This window comes from Psammomys obesus, unplaced genomic scaffold (assembly GCF_907164565.1).
Source record: "Psammomys obesus unplaced genomic scaffold, mPsaObe1.curated_primary_1811, whole genome shotgun sequence".
Lineage (NCBI taxonomy): Eukaryota > Metazoa > Chordata > Mammalia > Rodentia > Muridae > Psammomys > Psammomys obesus.
Genome location: NW_026586816.1, coordinates 13,142,918 through 13,165,479, shown reverse-complemented (window position 1 = coordinate 13,165,479; position 22,562 = coordinate 13,142,918). Strand labels below are relative to the sequence as shown.

Below are 22,562 nucleotides of genomic sequence, written 5' to 3'. Positions count from 1 at the left end.
TTCATGACAATCCAGAACTCGTCCTCATGACCTAATTTGGATCTTTGCAGATGTAATTGAATTCAGACATGACTAGAGTGGGCTCTAAATGTTATAGAAACAGTGCTCATATGTAAAGACTGAAAGCTGGACACAAAAAACAGACACAGAGAGGAGGCCTCATGAAGATGAAGGTAGAAATAGAATTACGTGATCAGGGGCAAGGATTGCCTGAGACTATGAGAAACCCTTCCTCTTAAAGGTACCAGAGGATGGCCCTGCTAATGCCATGATGTAAGACCTAAAATGTCCAGATCTGCAATACAATAAATTTCCACTTCTTTAAGCTTCCAAATTTGGGGTGTATGGTTATGTCAGTGCTAAGAAACAAAACAATTTTGAGTATTTCAGTGAAAGTATGTTTTTGAATCTGACTTGCATAGCCAACACATACAATTGGGTTCCAAACACAATCATTTCCTTCTCAAAAAGATTTTCACCATGTCCAGGTCCTTTATATTGTTAGTAATGCCCATGTTTACTCACTTATGTGGGCTTTGCTGCCCACAGGTCTCTGATGCTGATAAAGAAATTAAATCACTTGCACAAAATCCCAAAGCTAAATGCAGAAGAACCAGAGTCCAAGTTTAGCATTATCTAATCACAAAAACGATACTGTATCCCAGAATACCTGTCTTTGGTTCCTATCCATTTCAGCAAACTCTGAGATGTAAAAGAGGCATTGACAACCTTGGTTTTCAAGGTCTATGATCTAAACTCACATTTGTTAATTAAATGATAAGTTGAAAAGATTTAGTACAAATATTCTCTTATTCACAGAGGAACACAAAGTCTATTCTAATACAAGTATTGTCAATGAAATTGCCATCAGCTTCTACTGCTTTCATTAGAAGTTCTGCCTTGTATGTGTGTACTCAAAGGGAAGGTGTTATCAGATTGGACATTTAAGCTTTAACTTACTTAAACGCATTTTCCTCTAACAGTTTCTGTTTCATTATCACAATACTGACTCATTCTTGCCACCTAAGGAGATCATAAGAATAAATACTGTAACTGCAGAGAAAAGTATCTAAACTTCATATTCCCAGACAGATACCCAGCCTTAAATGATAAAACGAGAAATGAAGGCATGTTCTAAATTTACCTTTCCTCCCTCTCAGTGGGCTATGGTGCTCATCATAACAAATACAGATGTAAGGTGTCACATCTGTTGTTGTAGAATGTCAACTTCAAGAAGGCTGGTGTAGGAGGAGGGCCTTCTGCAAGGGAGTACTGTGTCCATCTGGATTCAGGTTAAAGAAGTTGCCCTGCGCCACCAAATTCTGCAAGAGGCTCACTGATTTTGAAGTACCCAAGACCCTATGGCCAGGTCTCCCCACTTCCCCAGAAGTATATCCCGTTTTCCAAGCTGTTATCAACTATTGACCATGACACTTTCTACTGGGTTCTCTTTTTCTTTATTACTCTGATCTTTAAAAGACCTTTTCAAATAGCCATGCAGAAGGCTAGGTTTCCCTTAACTGAGATATGAATTCTTGCAAATTAACTTCTACCCTATCACAATGGAAAGCTGCAGAAACACATGGTTTCAAAACGGATGCTGGTACTCTTGCTCCAAACTGGACACTGACAATCCTGAGACTTTCCAAGTTTATCCTCTAGGAGACTGACATTGCTTATAATTTTAAGCAGAGTTTGGAAGTCTCTTCCACATTCTGTCCACCAGTGCCCACATGCAGAAGTTCTTTTCCAATCCATTGCAACCCAGCAAGCGAACAGAGACAAACAACAAAGGAAAACGCAGTTCCACAAAGGTTCTGCTTTTGCATCTTGTGGTCCACACCTGCTAAAAGACAAAAACCATATGGAAACCCTGCCCTGGCAATGCTTTCAGCACACCCTGGGAGCAGCAGGCACTGTGGTACTACCGGTAGGGCATGCGCGAGTGCATACACAAAGAACTGCTGCTGGGCTCGCTAGCCTTTGGGGTATCATCAGACTCTGAGAGCTAGCATCCAGGGTGATCTTCCATGCCCTCCATCCCAGCATAAAGGCGCTATCCTTTATTTGACCGGTGAAGAGCCCGGGCTGGATGATATCACATGGTTTGGGGGCTGGGGAGTGGGCGGACCCCGGATCCCTTGCTCATCCTCGGAGGTCTCTATCCTTTGGCATCTCCTAGGAGATGCACAATCAATTGTGCTGTCAGAGAGGTGTCCTTTCGCATGCTCTCTAGGCAAAGCCAAATGCCTGGTGTAGCAGCCGTGCGCATCTTGGCAAGAGCCCCTTCTGGAGCCGCTGCCCATGCAAACCGACCTGCCCGGTGCGCCTGCCTACCTGGTGGCTGCTGTTAGCAGCAAAGCCGCGGTGCCTCATCTGCTTCTCCGCTGCTGCTACATCTGTTATATCGCTCCGAGCGCCATGTTCCTGCTCTTCCCGGGCGCACGCTGGGGAACTACTACGGCTGGGTAGGGGCAAGGGGGGCGGGAGCTAACGGAGAGGGTGGGGGCAGAGCCGAAGCTTTCTACTCTCCTCCCAAACCTCTCCCAGCTACTGAGCATGCCCAAGCCGCCTGGCTTCGCCCTTAGGAGGACTGTCCGCTGAGAGACCACTCAGCTGCTCCGGGTTTTCGGAACAACCGGCTGTAGGAAAGCTGTAGCAATTGAGGGCGGGTGAAAGGGGGGTGTGAAGGGAGTGTCCGCACGCCGGAGCTGGAGAAAGCAGCCAATCGGATCACACCTTCCGTCTACCATTCCCCCCCCCCCCCCCGCGGACTACTTCTGTATACCCCTCCTTGCACAAGCCAGTTCGTCCAAATTTTCTGTAGGACCTTGGCAGAGCCAAGCTGTATCAGGGTGCTAGCTAGCCTCTTTGGCCTCTTTGCTATCACCTGGTCCTGTGCTTTGCGAACTTTAATGAGCCTATGAATTAAAATGCAGATTCGTATTTAACTGGCTGACCCTGAGATTCCGTAAGCCAAATTACTTCCCAGGAGGTGTTTGGTGCCATGCAGCTGGTCCTCAGGAAGATCAGGAGGTGCAAGGATCCAGAAACATCTCTGTAACCTTTAATTGGCCAAGTCCTTTAATCAGCAATGGACTCCTGGGCTGGATGAGTTACTTTTAGCTTGAGATGACAGCAGCAATTCAAGTGAGGATGTCCCTGAGGATGTCATGCCTTTCCTGGAAGGAAGTTCTATAGGGCAGTCATTGAAGACACAGCATAAAGTCATTACTTTGATTTAGAATTAGGAGCTTAGAAGAAAATGGGCTTTCGGACCAATTCACAATCGCTTTGACATTCTAGACTAAGGAACTCAGGCTCCGTTGACCTGTTGTCCCATCTAAGCCTTGAACCAGTCTGCTTTGACTGCCTAACTTCCCTGAGCTGTGACGAAACTTTAGTGGTTCAATGTAAAGTAAAAGCTGGGCTTGACAGTTTGAGACTGACTGGTCTTCTGCGAGCAAAATACCTCAGGCTGTTTTGTTGGATGAAGTTTGTGGTGAAGCTTGCAAGGATACCTTGTGGTTCACGTGGAGCCCCACCTCTACTCCCTGCCTAGTACTCTCCCAAGCCTTTGAAGGTATCTGTACTATTGGAACTAGCCGCTATGCACATGAAACTGAAAGAGATTCACAGAACCAACCATAAGGTTTTAATCCTGCAACTAAGGGAGTCATACGCTTCCCCATTCTGTGCTATTCCTAAAGTACCCTTATGAGCATATTGTATTTGATCCTGTAACTGAACAGTATATTATAAAACAGGGACTTTATCTCTTAGTATACTAGTATTCCCAATAACTTCAGACAGTTTGCTAGTGAATGCTTCATCCTCACCCACACAGCTTCTGATCTGCCCACACAGTACTCTCACTGCAGTAATTTCCATGTCAAGACAGAATCACTGCAGGGGTTAGACTGAAGAGATGCCACAGCCAGAGGTCCCAGGTTCAGTTGCCAGTACCCATAAAGTTGGAGTCCCAGCAGAATGACTCCAACTCCAGTGGATGCCGCACACTCTTCTGGCATCAGTGGTGCCTGCCTTCACCCATGAGGTGTGCATGCAAACATACAGACACATAAAATCTTTAAAATCTTTAAAAATCATAGAAAAGATTCTGGTCACTGTTCTCCATTGATGTTCCTAAGTGTAAATGACATATGTATCTTAGCCTATCAAATTTTATTTCTTTCCATTCATATGACTAAAGTCAATAAATTTATCAATGCTTCAAATTATTCAATAGCCCTAATTCGCTTCTCACTAACCATATTGCTGTCCCATGGTCATTGACATATTTTCTATTCCTTACTTTCTTCTATATGGACTTGTGCAGATGTGAAAGCCATGAAATATTTTTATTGAGACGTACTTTACTTGCATTTTCGGTATCAATAAAAGTGCACACTTGCCAAAGTGAACTATACAATCTGAATAATAATATAATTTTTGAATTACTACAATAATATAATCCCGAATAACCATGGAACTTCTAATTAAAAAAAAAAAACATAAATGAAAGGCTGTTCCAAAAGAAACCACCAGGCTTAGATAGTTTCACCCAAGAAATGCACCAAGCACTGCAAAAATAATTAGCTTCACACAATTTTCCCTGGAAAGCAAGAGGAGAGAACACATGGCTCAACTTATTTTATGAAGCAATAATTTTCCTGACACCAAAACCAAATAACTTTGTAGGAGAGAAGTCCTACAAATGATATGTCTTATAAACCTACAAGCAAAATTCCTGAGAGGTTTGGGGGAGGGCTGTGATCCCAGCAACTCAGGAGGCTGAGACAGGAGAATCATGAACTCAGGTGTGCCTGTATTACAAAGGTGCTGAGTGGATCCTTCCCCTTAAAATAAAAAGGAGAGTGAAGAGCTTTTGCCTAAAAACTCTGAGCACATTAGGAATATGAGGGAAACTGCCTCATTTATAAAGAACAAAAAGAACTCTAGCAAACTTCAGACCTAATGAAGAAAGTAAAAATATTTTCCTCCTAAGATGTGGAAAAGCAAGAATAGACACACCAATCTCTTCCCATATATTACTAGAAATGTTAGCATCTGAAATTAGATGAGAAAAATAAATAAAAAACCAGGGTTGTAAAATAATAAATGAAATACCCAATAAATGCAGTCAACTGGTTGTTTCATGAAAAGCAAGAAGGAAACTACAAGACAGCTCCTGGGGTGAAAATGTGAATTCTGTAAGATTCCAAAAAATTAGCTACATCTCCAGATATAAACCATGAACATGTAGAAAATTAAAGGTGAAACACAATAACAAAAGCAATAAAATATTAAGACAGATTTAATAAAATGGTATAGGGTTTGTGTTCTCAAATTGCAACATACAAGTGAAATAAAAAACCCAATACATAGACATTGTATTCCTGAAGGCTCAGCATAGCAAAAAGTACACATCTTTACACTAAACGAAGTTACATTGTCAGTGGCATTTCTTTATGTAGTCACATTCATTTTTTGGTGCCATGGGCAAGTTTATCTCAAATGTATTTTGAATGGTACAGATTTTAAGTATTGAAATTTGCAGTTGTCTTAAAAATCATGTGAAACACTTAGGTCCCAAAAAATATTCATACAAACATGAGCAACTTACTATTAACAGCTTAGAGAAGCCATTCAAAGAGGAATAATAGCATTTCTGAAATGTACTACTACATCCATTAGATGTTCATAGAAAAAGAAAAGCTTGAACCTCCTATAACTTTATAGGAACATGTTCAGCTGAAATAGTGAACATTTTTTAAGATCAGGTCAAAAACAAAATCATCTTTACTACTTAAAAAAAAATTCTCTGTAGACCATCAGGAGGGTTAGAGTATTCAAAGTTGAAATGAAGTAAACTTATCTTCGTTTTCAGAAAATGTGATCTTATCTGTAGAAAACTCTCAAGTGTGCACACACACATGTACAACACACAAATCTTAAAATTAATAAAAATAAAAAGTTCAAAACATAAAATTAACTCACAGAAGTCAGTTGTACTTCTATATACTGACTGTGAACAATCTAAAAGGAAATTTAAAAAAATAAGAATTGCCTTAATAGTAGTTTGAAGAATAAAATATCAGAAATTAACTTAAAACTAGAATCATTAAGAATTATAAGTCTCAGCATCTGCTTTGATAGTCTGCAGGGCAGAGCCTTTCAGAGGCCCTCTGTGGCAGGTTAGGTAAGAAGTGGGAAATAGTACTAGCTGGAGAGGATGGGAACCCCACAGAGAGAGCAACAGAACCAGAAAATTTGAATACAGGGAGCTTCCCAGAGACTCATACTCCAACCAAGGACTATTCATGGAGATAACCTAGAACCCCTGCACAGATGTAGCACATGACACAGATGTAGCACATGACAGTTCAGTGTCCAAGTGGGTTACATAGTAATGGGAAGAGGGACTCCTCTGACATAATCTGATTGGCCTGCTCTTTGATCACTTCCCCCTGAGGGAGGAGCAGCCTTATCAGGCCACAGAAGGTGACAATGTAGCTACTCCTGATGTGATCTGATAGACTAAGATCAGAAGGAAGGAGAGGAGGACCTCCCCTATCAGTGGACTTGGGGAGGGGCATGAGTGAAGAAGGGGGAGGGAGGGGAGGACTGGCAGGGGAGGAGGGAGGGGCTTATGGGGGATACAAAGTGAATAAAGTGTAATTAATAAAAAAATAAAAAATAGCAAAGAAAAAAAGAATTATAAAGATATCCCATGTTCATGGATCAGAAGACAATGTTATGACTACTCAAAGCACTCTACAAGTCCTATGAAAATCCTAAGAAAATTTGCACAATGTTTTTTTTAATTTTATTTTTTTAATATTAGTTACAGTTTGTTAACTTTGTATCCCTGCTGTATCCCACTCCCTCATTCCCTCCCAATCCCACCCTCCCACCCTCATCTCCTCCCTGCCCCTTTCCAAGTCCACTGATAGGGGAGAATGTCCTCCCCTTATATCTGATACTGCTTTATCAGGTGTCTTCAGGACTGGCTGGAAAGTCCTCCTCTGTGGCTTAGCAAGGACTGCTCCTCCCTGGGAGGGAGGGGGGTTAAGGAGCCCGACATTGAGTTCATGTCAGAACAGTCCCTGTTCCCCTTATTAGGGTAACTACTTGAATACTGAGCTACCAAGGGCTACATCTGAGCAGGGGCTCTAGGTTGCATCCATACATGGTCCTTGTTTGGAGAAACAGTCCCATAAAAGACCCCTGTGCCCAGATATATTTGGTCCTTGTGGAACTCCTGTCCTCTCCAGGTAATATTAATTCCCCCCCCTTTTTTTTTTATTTCCTGCACTCTGCCGGAGGTTTGGTTATGAGTCTTAATATCTTGCACAATGTATTTGTGTCAATAGAAGAACTATCCTAAATTTTGTACAGACTTTGAGGGGATCCTAAATAGCAAAGACAATCTAGAAAAATAAAAACCAAGGTTTTAAAACTTACTTTTCTTGACTTCAAGACTTATAAAACTCCAGTAATCAAAACAATTAAATGAAAACATAAAAACTAATACCTAGACCAATGAAATGGAGTTCAGACATAAACTCTTGTACATGTGTCAAATGATGGCCAACAAAAATATCAAGACTGTTGATGGGGGAAAGAACAATCTTCTTAAAAGATCATGCTGGGGAAACTGAACACCCACATGCAAAAGAATGAATAGGACCCTGTAGTAAGTATGTAGAAGACACAAATAGATCAGCAAAGCTAGAAAATTATTGAAGAAAATATGATAGAATCTTCATCATGTTGGATTTAGCAATGATTTCTTAAATGTGACATCAAAAGAATTGGCAACAAAATAAAACTTAATTAAACCTGAGTACATTGAGTATAAAGAGCAACTCACAGAGTAGGAAGAAACCATATGTAAATTATATATTCAAGAAGAGATTCAAATCCAGATTATATAAAACTCCTAAAAGTCAGCAACATAAAAGCCCATTCAAAAATGTGCAGAAAATGAGGGTTTTTTTCCATAAAGATATATAGATATCAATAAGCACTTAGGGTGACACTTGAGTCACTAACAAAACTTTCAAAACAATCAACATAACTAAAATGCAACAGCCTACCTATTTAAACAGAACATAAAGTAAGACTAATTAGTGAGCATTATGGAGAAATTGGAAAGTCTGTGCAACAGACATGGAAATACCATTGTTGTGGAAGGTAGTGAAATGTTTCCTTAAAGTTTACACAGAATTACTCTAGGATCTAGCAATTTCATTTAGGGTTATAGATTCATGACATTGAAGTAGAGAAGAAAATGTGTGCATTTTAATGGTCTTAGCAGCAGGAGCTAAAATATAGAAACTTTCTGAAAGTCCACGAACAGATGCATGAACACACAAAATGTGATATAAATGGACATGGGCCCATTCTTCAGCCCTAAACAGGAATGAGATTGTGATGACACAAGTGACAGCAACAATTACTCATGAAAGCATCCTACTAAACAAAGCAAAAAAAAATAATAAAAAATATTGCATAAATCCACTCACATGAGATATCCAGTCAAATTCATAGAGACAAAAAGTAGATTGAAGGTTACAAGAGGCTGAGAGGAAGAAGTGCAGACTGATGGTTTACTAGTACAGAACTTCAGTATATGGTAGCTATAAAACCCTAACTATGGAAAATGATGCAGGTTATAAAATGGGTGCATGTGCACACACAGCTGTGTGGAACATTGCTTGCTCACCATGAGTATGTCCTGCGCACCAACCACCAGTACTGTAACTACTGACCTAACTACATAAACTTCTGTTTACCAAGTAACAGAAACAAACTAGTTCTCAGACACACCGAGGATTTACGTTTTAAGTGATAAAAAGAATAAATCTACCTGCAAATTTCATGATTTCCTTATTTTTCATTGCTGAGTAATACTCCATTGTATAGATGTACCACAGTTTCTGCACCCATTCTTCAGTTGAGGGGCATCTGGGCTGTTTCCAGCTTCTGGCTATTACAAATAAAGCTGCTACAAACATGGTTGAGCAAATGTCCTTTTTTGTGTACTTGAGCCTCTTTTGGGTATATGCCTAAGAGTGGTATGGCTGGATCTTGAGGAAGCGCTATTCCTAGTTGTCTGAGAAAGCACCAGATTGATTTCCAGAGTGGTTGTACAAATTTACATTCCCACCAGCAGTGGAGAAGGGTTCCCCTTTCTCCACAACCTCTCCAGCATGTGTTGTCCCTTGAGTTTTTCATCTTGGCCATTCTGATGGGTGTAAGGTGAAATCTCAGGGTTGTTTTTATTTGCATTTCCCTAATGGCTAATGAGGTTGAGCATTTCTTTAAGTGCTTCTCTGCCATTCGATATTCCTCTACAGAGAATTCTCTCTTTAGCTCTGTTCCCCATTTTTTAAGTGGATTACTTGGTTTGCTGCTTTTCAGCTTGTTTAGTTCTTTATATATATTGGATATGAGTCCTCTGTCAGATAAAGGGTTAGTGAAGATTATTTCCCAATCTGTAGGCATGAAATATGCAGGTAAATGGTGGGACCTGGAAAGGATCATCCTGAGTGAGTTGTCCCAGAAGCAAAAAGACACGCATGGTATATACTCACTCATATAAACATACAACATAGAATAAACCCACTAAAATCTGTACATCTAAACAAACTAAGCAAAAGAGAGGACCCTAACTAAAATGTTCAATCCCCATCCTGAAAGGCAAAGAGGATGGACATCAGAAGAAAAAGAAAATAGGAAACAACCTCGGAACCTGCTACAGAGGGCCTCTGAAAGCCAGAAGAAAACAGGAAACAACCTTAAAACCTGCCACAGAGGGCCTCTGAAAGCCTCTGCAGTATAGACTGTCAAAGCAGATGCTGAGCCTGATGGCCAACTGATGGGCAGAGTGAATGGAATTTTATGTAAGAAGTGGGAAATAGTAAGAGCTGGAGGGGACGGGAACTCCACAAGGAGAGCAACAGAACAAGATAATTTGAACACAGGGAACTTCCCAGAGACTCATACTCCAACCAAGGACTATTCGTATAGATAACCTAGAACTCCTGCACAGATGTAGCCCATGGCAGTTCAGTGTCCAAGTGGGTTACATAGTAATGGGAAGAGGAACTGCCTCTGACATAATCTGATTGGCCTGCTCTTTGATCACCTCCCCTTGAGGGGGGAGCAGCCTTACCAGGCCACGGTAGAGGACAATGCAGCCAATTTTGATGAGAACGGATAGACTAAGATCAGAAAGGAGAGGAGAACCTCTCCTATCAGTGGACTTAGGGAGTGGCATGCATGCAGAAAGGGGAGGGAGGGTGGGATTGGGAGGGGAGGAGGGAGGGGCTTATGGGGGGATACAAAATGAATAAAGTGTAAGTAATAAAAAATTTTAAAAAAAGAATAAATCTGCAACTAGATAGGGAAATGTGAACGGCCACATATCTAAACAGTGATAATATCTAAAACATAAAGACTGTCTAGAATACCATATGGAGTAAGAAGAACTAAGGACATAAATCACTCAAAAAGCATCACAAGGGGTAACTAGCACAAGAAGGAGTAATAACAAATACATAAAAATTTCCCATAGAGGAAAACCGGGGCCAGTACTGGGGAAAGCAAAAGGGATGAGCAAGGGCAACTCCACATTTAGATACTCAGAAACACTTTATTTTAAGTTAAAAGAGCCAACATGAAGACATTTTGGTTCCTGTATATAAGATAGACAATGATAAATCAAGAACTCAGAAACTAACCTAAATATGTATAATAACTTCATTTGTAGAAATGGTCACATAAATAAGAAATAATGAATCACAATGGGTTAAAGACAGCTTAAAATTCTGTAGAATTGAGTGATAAGTGTTAGTGGCCTGAAGCAACAAGAAATTACTTTATCTAATTTAGTGAGCTCTATCCTCTTGCTTAAAAGGAAACCCATATACCTTCAAGACCCTGAACTTCAATGGGAGTCTGTAAAATCTGTATGAAATCCTCTTGAATGCTTTAGGTCAAACTTCACCCTAGAGCATTTGAGAAAGTTACAACATTTACCATTTATATATTACAGCATAAAATACATGAGATAATGCAGTCAAGCAAATAAAGCCATTGACTTGTGTAAAAACTGCTAATATAAAAGTATAAGTAAGTATACATAATTGATGACCCAGGTTTTTACCCTTCTGAAATCCCATCACAGTAATGAGTAACAGACTTTTCTGTGAGAAGAAAAGCATTGTCAGCATTACCATGTGAGGCTGTCCTTCACAGCATTCCCAAAGCATTGCTCAATTTTTTCTTCAAAGATGGCAGATAAAGTACAATCTCACCTGGTATTTCTGGAGCATCTTAGTCATTGCTGCTGGGTCATGTGTAGGTGATAAAAGGTTGTGATTGTCTCCTGGTATAGCTGTCAATGTGGAGCACAGTGCCATTTCCTTTGGAGAACTGATACCCAGCTCCTCTGTTGCTTTGCATAGATCTGGTGATTTAGAAAGAATTATAGAGCTAATCAGAGTTTTGAAGAATGTACCACATGCTCACATAAAAAACCTGGTTCCCTGCCCACTAAGCCCAACCTGTGCTTATTTTAGTTAAAGCATATCCTCCTAGATCACCTAAAGTCCCAAGTTCTTTTGAGAGGAACTTGAATGTTTCCCCCTTTTCTGGAAAACAACACTCAGTCCTGCGAAGACTTGAGAAGGGCTTATTCAGGGAAAACAAGATGCCAGTGCATCAGCTTCTTTTCTGGTGTTGTGAGTTAAAGCAAAAGTGATTGCCTCGATCAAAGTCTGGCACCACATGATCATCTATGTGTGTTCGAATACAGTGTAAGTTCTGCTATTCCCATAACAGGAAAAAACATTTTGTATCTATAAGAAAGGGGACTAACAAAATATTGGTAAAGTTTCTGAGGACCTTGAGGATATTTACCTCTTTCAAAGAACAGCATGGCTGATATAATAATAAATTTTAAGTATATGATAGAGATAGAGGGGGAAAGAGGAGGGAAATGGAGGGTCTTAGAATGGGATGTGCAAAATTAAGCTGAATAATTTGAGTAGCTTTGTGACCTTGGGCATGGCATCTATGCATCCTAAACTACTTTGCTTATCTGCAAAATATAGATGTGAGGTTAGCTTATTTCACAGAATTTTTATGAGAATTGAAGGAAGGTATTTTGAGATGGAAAAAAATGTGCTATAGACAAAGATCAAAGTACTAGACTATTGTCTTTTCTTAATCAGTTTGAATAAAAGAATGAAAGAGTAGTTATAAAAATTCTGTGCATCAAACTTTTATTTGAGAAGTTTTTTTAGAATTAGAATGTCTGACTGTATTTCATATCTACCAATTCACAAAGAAACTTGAGTCTCTCAAGGCTCCCAGGTGATTTTGAAATGAGTAAATTTGATGTGGCAGATGCCTAATGTGTTATGCAGATAGCCCTTCCAGGAAAGACTAGTTTCCTAGCCCCTGGGAGTGGGGTGTAGACTCAGCAATGATCAAGTATGACTCAGCTGCAGGGAACTGAACTGCCCCAGGTCCTAGCCCTTCCTAGGGCAAACTGAATGAAGTAACTGATGGGTCTGATGATATCAAAGCTTGTTCCATTTTGAGCAGCTCTGAAGGGTGCTGTAGATCAAGCACTACTGGGAACTTGGCAGGAGCTGAAAGCTCTCTGCACCACTGTACCCTTCTCTCTACCTGGTTCTGTTCCTTTAGTCTATCTGTGGTGATGTCAGCAAGACTGTGTGTGTGTGTGTGTGTGTGTGTGTGTGTGTGTGTGTGTTCATGTGTGTGCAGGGTAACATATATTTGCTTGTAGATGTTCATTCATACAAGTGTTACAGGTTAGGAGAACAATTGCCTGTGTTCCTAACATTGCCCACCTTGAGACAGGATTCTCATTGGCCTGGAGCTTGTCAAATAGGCTATATTTGTTGCCAGTGAGTCCCTGGGAGCCTGATTGGCACTGAGATTATATGCCACAATGTCCAGCTTTTTCTGGAGCTACTAGGGATCAAAATCAAGTCCTCATGATTACAAAGCCACTTTACTAACTGATCCACTCCCAAGCCCAGGGCACACTTCAGTTCATATACTCCATACCAAACCTTTGTCTCAAAAATCTGTTTCTGGGCATGTCAGCTTGCTGCATTAAGGGAAATATGAACTGGAAGGCTAGATTGAATTATGTTCTTCATCCCGAAAACCTCCTTACAACTCCAGTGGATACAATCTCTTCCTTAGATGTCGAAGCCCTTCCTGATTTAAATATCAGCTTTTCTTTACCCATCTGTGTTTCTGAATTCTCAATCCAAAATATTATTTTCTTTTCTTTCATTCCTGTCCAACATAGGACCAAAATCAGAGAGATACAGACATGTTAGGTGAACACTTTGGGGATACCATAAAGCAGGAAAAAGGGAAACCATGTTCCTCTCTGAATCTATTGTGATAGAAGCTCCAGAATAGAGGTTGTATACAAATAGTAAGTTTAATAGAAAGTTCCTAGAACTACACTATGCGTGCTTTAGATCCAACTGATTTTTCCTTAGGTGGTATTTTCTTGATAGAAGCAGTATAAGCTACTCTTGTTGCTATAACTAAATACCAAATGAGAAACATCTTAAAAGGTAATGGTCTGCTTGGTTCACAGTTTGGGGAGGTATAGTTCATCATACCAGGTAATGGCATCATGTGAGTGTTGTGAGACAGCTTCCACAGTGAGGAAGCAGAAAGGGATGAGATACATGTTAGTCCTCAGATCACCTTTTCCAAATTTGAATTAATTATGTATTCACTTTACGTCCCAATTGTGGCCCACATCCTCTTCTCCCGGTCTCACCATTCTTCCCTTTTCCCCTTGTCTCCCCTCCACTAATCCTCAGAAAAGGGGATTCCTTCTCCCATACCAACTCAATTCCCATCAGGACTGAGCACATCCTCTTTCCCCGTGGATTGCTGAGGCAGCTCTGCCAGGAGCAAGTGATCAAAAAGCAGTCAACCAAGTCCATATCAGAGACAACCTTCATTCCCCTTACTAGGATACACACATGAAGCCTGAACTGCCCATCAGCTACATCTGTGTAGGGATCTTAGGTCCAGTGAATGCATGGTGCTTGGTTGGTGCTTCAGTCTCCAAAAGCCCCTCTGGGCCTGGTTATTTGGCTCTGTTGGCCTTCTTATAGAGCTCCTGTCCCCTCAAGGTCCTTCTATCCTTTTTAACAAGACTTCCTACTCTTTGCCTAATATTTGACTGTGAGTCTCAGCATCTGTTTAAATCCTCAGATCACTTTAATCCCTTTTAAAATTTTATTCAGCACATGGCTCCAATCCATGGCATGTTATCATTCATTTATAGTGGGCTTTCCCTCACTTAATCCTCTCTACCCTTAAAGACAAACCCAAATGATCAGTCTAAATACATTCATTTTGAGAATGATGATTAATTGGCACAAGTTTACCATTTTGTTATTTGACATTGAAACATATCATTAGTTTTTTATTATTAATTACACTTTATTCACTTTGTGTTCCCCCATAAGCCCCTCCCTCCTCCCCTCCCGGTCCCACCCTCCCTCCCCCTTCTTCACGCATGCCCCTCCCCAAATCCACTGATAGGGGAGATCCTCTTCACCTTCCTTTTGATCTTAATCTATCAGATCACATCAGGAGTAGCTACATTGTCACCTTCTGTGGCTTGATAAGGCTGCTCCTCCCTCAGGGGGAAGTGATCAAAGAGCAGGCCAATCGGATTATGTCAGAGGAGTCCCTCTTCCCATTACTATGTAACCCACTTGGACACTGAACTGTCATGTGATACATGTGTGTAGAGGTTCTAGGTTATCTCCACGGATAGTCCTTGGTTGGAGTATGAGTCTTTGGGAAGTTCCCTGTGTTCAAATTTTCTGGTTCTGTTGCTCTCCTTGTGTGGTTCCCATCCTCTCCAGCTCTTACTATTTCCCACTTCTTACATAAGATTCCATGCACTCTGCTCAACAGTTGGCCATAAGTCTCAGCATCTGCTTTGATAGTCTACAGGGCAGAGGCTTTCGGAGGCACTCTGTGGCAGGTTCCTAGGTTGTTTCCTGTTTTTTCTTCTGATGTCCAACCTCTTTGCCTTTCAGGATGGGGATTGAGAGTTTTAGTCAGGGTCTTCTCTCTTAATTAGTTTCTTTAGATGTACAGTTTTTAGTAGGTTTATCTAATGTTATATATCTATATGAGTGAGTATACCATGTGTGTTTTTCTGCTTCTGGGACAGATCACTTAGGATGATCCTTCCAATTCCCACCATTTGCCTGCAAATTTCATGATTTTCTTATTTTTCATTGCTGAGTAACACTCCATTGTGTAGATGTACCACAATTTCTGCATCCATTCTTCAGTTGAGGGGAATCTGGGCTGTTTTCAGCTTCTGGCTATTACAAATAAAGGTGCTACAAACATGGTTGAGCAAATGTCCTTATTGTGTACTTCAGCCTCTTTTGGATATGTGCCTAGGAGTGGTATGGCTGGATGTTGAGGAAGCGCTATTCCTAGTTGTCTGAGAAGGCGCCAGATTGATTTCCAGAGTGGTTGTACCAGTTTACATTCCCACCAGCAGTGGAGGATGGTTCCCCTTTCTCCACAACCTCTCCAGCATGTGTTGTCACTTGAGTTTTTCATCTTGGCCATTCTGATGGGAGTAAGGTGAAATCTCAGGGTCGTTTTGATTTACATTTCTCTAGTGGCTAATGACGTTGAGCATTTCTTTAAGTGTTTCTTTGCCATTCGATATTCCTCTACAGAGAATTCTCTGTTTAGCTCTGTTTCCCATTTTTTAATTGGATTACTTGGTTTGCTGTTTTTCAACTTCTTTAGTTCTTTATATATACTGGATATTAGTCCTCTGTCAGATAGAGGGTTGGTGAAGATTCTTTCCCAATCTGTAGGCATTCGTTTTGTTTTGTTGAGGGTGTCCTTTGATTTACAGAAGCTTTTCAGTTTCATGAGGTCCCATTTATTGACTTTTGCTCTTAAAGCCTGTGCTGTTGGTGTTCTGTTCAGGAAGTTGTCTCCTGTGCCAATGAGTTCAAGGGTAATCCCTAATTTCTTTTCTAAAAAATTTGTGTCTGGTTTTATGTTTAGGTCTTTGATCCACTTGGACTTTAGTTTTGTGCAGGATGATAAGTATGGATCTATTTTCATTTTTCTACATGTAGACATCCAGTTAGATCAGCACCATGTGTTGAAGATTCTATCTTTTCTCCATTGTATGGTTTTGGCATCTTTGTCAAAGATCAGGTGTCCATACGTGTATGGGTTTATTTCTGGGTCCTCTGTTTGGTTCCATTGATCCACCATTCTGTTTCTATGCCAGTACGATGTAGTTTTTATAACTGTTGCTCTATAGTACAGCTTAAGATCAGGGATGGAGATACCTCCAGAAGATCTTTTATTGTAGAGGATTGTTTTAGCAATTCTCGGTTTCTTGTTATTCCATATGAAGTTGAGAATTTTTCTTTCCAGGTCTGTAAAGAATTGTGTTGGTAATTTGATGGGAATTGCATTGAATCTGTAGATTGCTTTTGGTAAAATGGCCATTTTTACTATGTTAATCCTGCCAAGCATGAGCATGGGAGATCTTTCCATCTTCTGATATCTTCTTCTAATTCTTTCTACAGAGACTTGAAATTTTTTTTCATACAAGTCTGACTTGCTTGGTTAGGGTTACTTTAAGGTACTTTATGTCATTTGTGGCTGTTGTGAAGGGTGTTGTTTCCCTAATTTCTCTCTCAGCCCTTTTGTCTTTTGTATACAGGAGGGCTATTGATTTTTTTAAATTAATTTTGTATCCGGCCACTTTGCTGAAGGTATTTATCAGCTGTAGGAGTTCCCTGGTAGAGTTTTTGGGGTCACTCACGTATATTATCATATCATCTGCAAATAGTGATAATTTGACTTCTTCTTTTCCGATTTGTATCCCCTTGATCTCCTTCAACTGTCTTATTGCTCTTGCAAGGACTTCCAGAAATATGTTGAAGAGATATGGAGAGAGTGGGCAGCCTTGTCTTGTTCCTGATTTCAGTGGGATTATTTTAAGTTTCTCTCCATTCAGTTTGATGTTGGCTATAGGCTTGCTGTATATTGCTTTTACTATGTTTAGATATGTGCCTTTTATCCCTGATCTCTCCAATACTTTAAACATGAATGGATGCTGGATTTTGTCAAATGCTTTTTCAGCATCTAGGGAGATTATCATGTGGTTTTATTCTTTCAGTTTGTTAATATGGTGGATCACATTGATGGATTTCAGTATATTGAACCACCCCTTCATACCTGGGATGAAGCCTACTTGGTCATAGTGGATGATATCTTTGATGTGTTCTTGTATTCAGTTTGCAAGTATTTTGTTGAGTATTTTTACACCAATGTTCAAGAGGGAAATTGGCCTGAAATTCTCTTTCTTTTTTGGGTCTTTGTGTGGTTTAGGAACCAAAGTGACTGTGGCTTCATAGAATGAGTTTGGTAATGTTCCTTGGGTTTCTATTTTGTGGAATACTTTGAAGAGAACTGGAGTTAGCTCTTCTTTGAAGGTCTGGTAGAATTCTGCAATGAAACCATCTGGTCCTGGGCATTTTTTGGATGGTAGACTTTTGATGACAGCTTCTATTTTCTTGGGGGATATAGGATTATTTAATTGATTTACCTGGTCCTGATTCAGCTTTAGTAAGTTGAATCAATCAAGAAAACTGTCCGTTTCATTTAGGTTTTCAAATTGTGTGGCATACAGACTTTTGAAGTAAGTCCTAATGATTGTTTGGATTTCCTCAGTGTCTGTAGTTATGTCCCCCTTTTCATTTCTGATTTTGTTGATTTGGATGGTGTCTCTCTGCCTTTTAGTTAGCTTAGCTAAGGGTTTGTCTATCTTGTTGATTGTTTTCAAAGAACCAGTTTTGGTTTCATTGATTTTTTGAATTGTTTTATTTGTTTCTAAATGATTGATTTCAGTCCTGAGTTTTATTATTTCCAGCCATCTACTCCTTTTTGGTGTGTCTGCTTCTTCTTTTTTCTAGGGTTTTTAAGTGAGCCATTTAGACAGCTTGAATGAGCTGTCTCGAATATCTTGAAGGCACTTAGTGCTATGAATTTTCCTCTTAGCACTGCTTTCATTTTGTCCCATAAATTTGGGTATGTTGTGTCTTCATTTTCATTGAGTTCTAGGAAGACTTTAATTTCTTTCTTTATTTCTTCCCTAACTCAGCTGTCATTTAGTAGTAGCAAGTTGTTCGGTTTCCATGTGTGCGTAGGCTTATTGCTATTTCTGTTGTTGTTGTTGTTCAGCTTTATTCCATGGTGATCAGACAGGATACAGGGGATTATTTCAATCTTCTTGTATCTGTTGAGGCTCACTTTGTGACAAACTATATGGTCTATTTTGGAGAAGGTTCCATGAGGTGCTGAGAAGGTAAATTCTTTTGTGTTTGTTTGTAAGGTTCTGTAAATGTCTGTCAGGTCCATTTGATTCATGAACTCTGTTAGAGACATTGTTTCTTTGTTTAATTTCTGTCTTGTTGACCTGTCCTTTGTTGAGAGTGGGGTGTTAAAGTCTCCCACTATTAATGTGTGGGAATCTATGTGTGGCTTAAGTTTTATCAATGTCTCTTTTACAAATGTAAGTGCCCTTGTATTTTGGGCATAGATGTTCAGGACTGTGATGTCTTCTTGTTGGAATTTTCCCTTGATGAGTATGAAGTGTCCTTCCCCATCTCTTTTTATTAATTTTGGTTGAAAGTCCATTTTATCAGCTATTTTAATGGCTACTCTTGCTTGCTTCTTGGGTCCATTTGCTTGGAAAGTCATCTTCCAACCCTTTACCCTCAGGTAATGTCTATCTTTGTGCCTTAGGTGTGTTTCTTGTATGCAACAGATTGCTGGGTTTTGTTTACGCATCCATTCTGTTAGTCTGTGTCTTTTTATTGGCGAATTGAGTCCATTGATGTTGAGAGAGATTAATGACCAGTGGCTGTTAGATCCTTTGATTTTGATGTTGGCTGTGGTCATAAGGTTGTGTGTTTGGTTGCTTTTTGTTTTACTGTAGTGAGGTTAATGATTTCCTGTGTTTTCTTGAAAGTAGCTAGTTTTCTTGGGTTGTATTTTCCCTTCTAGTGTCTTCTGTAACGCTGGATTTGTGTGTAGGTATTGTTGAAATTTGTTTTTGTCATTGAATATCTTGTTTTATCCATCTATGAGGACTGAGAGTTTTGCTGGGTATAGTAGCCTGAGATGACATCTGTGTTTTCTTAGGGTCTGCATGATATCTGTCCAGGCCCTTCTGGCTTTCATAGTCTCTGTTGAAAAGTCAGGTGTGATTCTAATGGGTTTGCCATTATATGTTACTTGGCCTTTTTCCCTTGCAGCTTTTAGTATCTTTTCTTTGTTCTGTATACTTACTGTTTTGATTATTATGTGGCGGGAGGATTTTCTTTTCTGGTCTAGTTTATTGGGTGTCCTGTAGGCCTCTTGTATTCTTATTGGCCTCTCCTTTAAGTTGGGAAAATTTTCTTCAATGATTTTGTTGAAAATATTTTCTGGTCCTTGGAGCAGGGAATCTTCTTTTTCCTCTACTCCTATTATTCTTAGGTTTTGTCTTTTTATGTTGTCTTGAATTTCTTGGACAGTCTGTGTCAGGTATTTTTTAGATTTAACATTTTCTTTGACAGATACATCTATTTCTTCCATTGTATCTTCCACACCTGAGATTCTTTCTTCCATCTTTTGTGGTCTATTGGTTATGCTAACCTCTGTGGTTCCTGTTTTCTTTCCTAAGTTCTTTCTTTTCACAATTTCCTCCATTTGTGTTTTCTTTAAGTTTTCCAATTCTATCTTCAGGTCTTGAGCCATTTTGTTGATTTCCTTCACCTGTCTGACTGTATTTTCCTGTTTTTCCATCAATTCCTTCAGCTGTTTGTTTGAACAATCCTCTTTTTCTTTTATTTTGTTCAGTGATTTAATTATTTCCTCTTTATAGGCCACAAACTGTTTGGCTGCAACTTCCTCTATTTCTTTACGGATGGCCATAAACTGTTTGTTTCTATCTTCCTCTATTTCTTTAAGCATTTTATTTGTTTCCTGTGTTATCTTCTTCATGATCATAGATGTTAGATCTTCTTCTTGCATTTCAATTATGCTGGGGTATCTAAGACTACTTGTCCCTGGATAACTGGGTTCTGGAGATGCCATATTGCTCTGGCTTTTGTTGGTTGAACTTTTATGCTGGCCTCCACCCATTGGGTTATCTTCGGTGTTTGGAGTTGGTTTCTGTTGGTTCCTGGAATCCTGTGTTGGAGAGAATCCCTTTGGCAGGAAGATGGTTTTTCCTGAAAGAAGCCTTCTCAGCTTTTTGGGTACAGTCACTGGATGGCTGGTGTTTTTCAGGAGTTGCCGCTGCTCACCTCAGGCATAGAGACCTGAATGGTAACTGTGGTCCTTATTAGTCGAGAGGGCTCTCCTCTCACCAGGAGAAGTCCTGAAGACAGTTGCCCAGTTTCTTGCTGTGAATTTAATGATCTGCTGCTGTAACCTGTGTGTCCCATGGTTTGGTCAGTTTTGTTAGGGATAACTGGTTGCCCCTTGGAGCAGTATCTGGGGATTGATCTCGGGGATCCCGGGCTTTTGTAGTTCTGAGGTTGGGGCTCTGTGTCCCAGTACCCAAGCAGTAATCTGTGGCGGGTGAGCTCTCCTGGTAACAGCCAGCTATCTGGTGCACAGTAGGTCCCTGGTTTGTGCCAGTCTGCGGAACCTTTTCTGGGGATATACTCGGTGGTCTAAGTCTGTCCCCTTTGCTTAGTTCCCTGTGAGGATTTCTCCAGACAGTGACTCCAAGTCTCTGGTGTCCTGGGGTGCACAGTTCTGTCTGTGAGGAATAGTTGGTAGAAAGCAGGTCTCTGGGCTGGCAGCACTTGCTCCTGCCTGCTAGTCTGCAGGAGCTGGGTGCCCAACTACTCTCTGTGCTTCTGGCTTGGGACCAGATCAGTGATGGCAGCTCGTACCTGCCGATCTGCGAAAGACTTTCCCCAGGTAAAGCCTGGGTGGCCCAAGTCAGTACTGTTTCCTTCCTTCCCTGTGGGAATCTCTCCCAACAGGAACTCTCAGTCTCTGTTGCACTAGGGTGCACAGCTCCATCTGTGCTAGAGAGCTGGCTCGCAGTCCCTCTCCGTGCTGGCAGCAGGAGCTCAGTTCAGTGATGGTGGCTCATACCCGCCAGTCTGTGAGACTTTTTCCAGGGGAAGACTGGGTGACCCGTGGCCAGTCCCACTACTTTCCTTCCCTGTGGGTTTTTCTCATGACTGGAACTCCCAGTCTCTGGTGTTTTGTGCCCATCATTCAGCCTGGGAAGATGATCGGGGCACGCAGGCATGTGGCTCTGGTCCGGCAACCTAGTGCCTGCGTGACCCAGGATCTCTTCTGGGTTCTGGCTGGATGGCCTGAGCGTGGACCTGACTGGTTCCCATGCCATGGTGGTTTCCTCTCACATGGGAAACACGATTGCTGTTGTTTTAGGACCCAGAGTTCAGTCTCTTGGTCGCTGTATGGAAAATGTTGTCCTGCTCCTCAGATGCAGTGTTCTCCTGGCACCGCCATCTTGCCCCCTCTCCTAACTGTGTATCTCCATATCATTAGTTTTATATTTTATTTTAACTTTTAATTACATTTATTATGTTTATGTATGTGGTGTGGTTGTGCACATCGGTGCATGCCTGCAGAGGCTAGAAGTTTTGAGCTGCCTAACATGGCATCTGGTAGCTGAACTTGGGTCCTTTGGAAAAGCAGTAGCATTCCTAACTGATATCCCAGCCGTTTAGTACACAACATATCACTTTTTCAATACACCAGTATACCCCTGGACCTAAAAAACTAATGACCATCTTCACAATGCAAAGTGCATTTAGATAAACTCAGAAAGTCCTATTATCCTTAACAGCCCCAATGTTCAAGAATCCAAAAACTCTTCTGAGTAAAGACAAACATTTAAGACAAATGGGACAGACATCGGAAAAGGAAGAAAACAGGAAACAGGACAGGAGCCTACCACAGAGGGCCTCTGAAAGACTCTACCCTGCAGGGTATCAAATCAGATGCTAAGGCTCATAGCCAAACTTTGGCCAGAGTGCAGGGAATCTTTTGAAAGAAGGGGGAGATAGAAGGACCTGAAGGGGACAGGAGCTCGACAAGGAGAGCAACACCATCAAAAAAATCTGAGCAAAGGGTCTTTTCTGAGACTGATAACTCCAACCAGGTTCCTTGCATGGAGATAACCTAGAACCCCTGCCAGATATAACCCATGGCAGCTCAGTCTCCAAGTGGGTTTTCTAGTAAGGGGAATAGGGACTGTCTCTCACATGAACTCAGTGGCTGGTTCTTTGATCACCTTCCCCTGATGGGAAAAGCAGCTTGACCAGGCCACAGAGGAAGACAACAATGCAGCCAGTCCTGATGAAACCTGATAGGCTAAGGTCAGAGGGAAGAGAAGGAGGACCTCTCCTTTCAGTGGACTTGGGGAGGGGCATGGGAGG

At 40.9% G+C, this 22,562-nt stretch overlaps 1 protein-coding gene across 2 annotated transcripts in view; it reads right to left on the bottom strand.

The window, feature by feature from the left end:
* Positions 1 to 2,482, bottom strand: part of Pak5 (p21 (RAC1) activated kinase 5) — a 351,215-nt gene extending 348,733 nt beyond the window's left edge. For both annotated transcript variants that reach the window (XM_055602702.1, XM_055602703.1), the window contains exon 1: positions 2,338 to 2,482. The gene's annotated coding sequence lies outside the window, so the exon portion shown is untranslated. The remainder of the gene's footprint in view (positions 1 to 2,337) is intronic.
* Between the last annotated feature and the right edge of the window lie 20,080 nt (positions 2,483 to 22,562).